The 1,299-nt window shown below is 50.3% G+C and overlaps 1 protein-coding gene across 1 annotated transcript in view; it reads left to right on the forward strand.

Annotated features, from left to right (window-relative positions):
- Nucleotides 1-1,299, forward strand: part of LOC119582186 (chymotrypsin BI-like) — an 8,576-nt gene that overhangs the window by 5,409 nt on the left and 1,868 nt on the right. The gene's annotated exons all lie outside the window — the stretch shown is intronic.

A 1,299-nucleotide genomic window follows, 5' to 3' on the forward strand; every position in this document is an offset into this window, starting at 1 on the left:
ATGGAGCGCTGAGACTTCGTCGCTTCTACTCATGGCATTCGTCTGTGCGGGAATCTGCACGGCATCGTTCAGTTTTTCAACTGTGGTGGACATTTCATTTCGCAGTTTGTCGTTATCTCCGAGAAGGACTTACATTGGTCGAGCAATGCGTTCACTTTATTACAAGTCAGGGTGGTGGGAGGAGAGCGCTGGTTAATCTTGGGTTGGTTTTGGCGGGCAGGCACTATTGGTTTCAGGCGCGGAGAGGTGGGCGTACTGTAGTCGAGCCTGGTGAGGAAGTCCGGGGGGGGAGGAAGGTGGCGGGCAGGTCTTGTCATGACTCGAGCACTGGGCTTCACGTCACGTGACCAAATCCTATCTGCGCATGCGCTAAATGTCCGTGGCACCTGCTTGACTTTTTTCTTCTTTGTTTATAACTAAATTCATACACTTTCAGGTCAAGCACTGACACTCACCGGGCCCTCTGTCTGTTCAAATAGGTTCTCGTAGTTGATTGATGCTGTAACTTGTAAAGTAATACTAAAAAAGTCGCCTCCCACTGGTTTGCTCGTTCGTGCGGAAGGGGGTAGAGGGAAGTGGTACGGCTTGTTGCCCGGCAGCAAGCAGGCGCACTTCTTCCTGAAAGGCCTGTAACTGGGTTTGCACGGCTTGCAACTAGGTTTGCACGGCCTGCAACTGGGTTTGCAAATGATCTTCCCTTGTTACTTCCTGCTGTTGGACCAGGTCTCGTTGAACCTTCCCATCCGCGGGGGTAGGTGAGCGAGATACCCTGCGTCGGTAGGACCGGGTCTTGGCCATTTTTTCCGTAGACACTTCGCGCTACGAACGATGACACCAACGCATCACACGAATAGAGCAGAGACATAAGGGATTCGTGATACCGAAACAGTGCGTACGCAATACGTATTAACACCGCTGCCACCAAAATTATCTGTAGTGAACCTCTGCTGAAGGCAAGGTTCCAGGTGAACTCTTAACGATGGGTAGCGTGGTCGATAGACTCTGCTCTTACGTTTATTCACAGGTCGCAAGTCACAAACACAACACGAATGCACAATCAACTATGCTATCTTATCACATGACCAGTCTTGACATCTATGTTGCTCTGGCTTCAGTGACCCTGCGTCCACTGACTCTCCTCCACTCTGTATGGAAGTGAGCCCCAGGTTTTTATACAGAGTTGGGAGCTTCGGCTACTTCCCCTAGTTACAATTGTAACACCTGAGGACTGACCTGCGCTTCCCTGCTGAGGTCAATTGTCTATGAAGGCTATCAATCATCTGTCACTAATCCTAAACA

Source organism: Penaeus monodon, chromosome 15 (genome assembly GCF_015228065.2).
Source record: "Penaeus monodon isolate SGIC_2016 chromosome 15, NSTDA_Pmon_1, whole genome shotgun sequence".
NCBI classification, from domain to species: Eukaryota; Metazoa; Arthropoda; class Malacostraca; order Decapoda; family Penaeidae; genus Penaeus; species Penaeus monodon.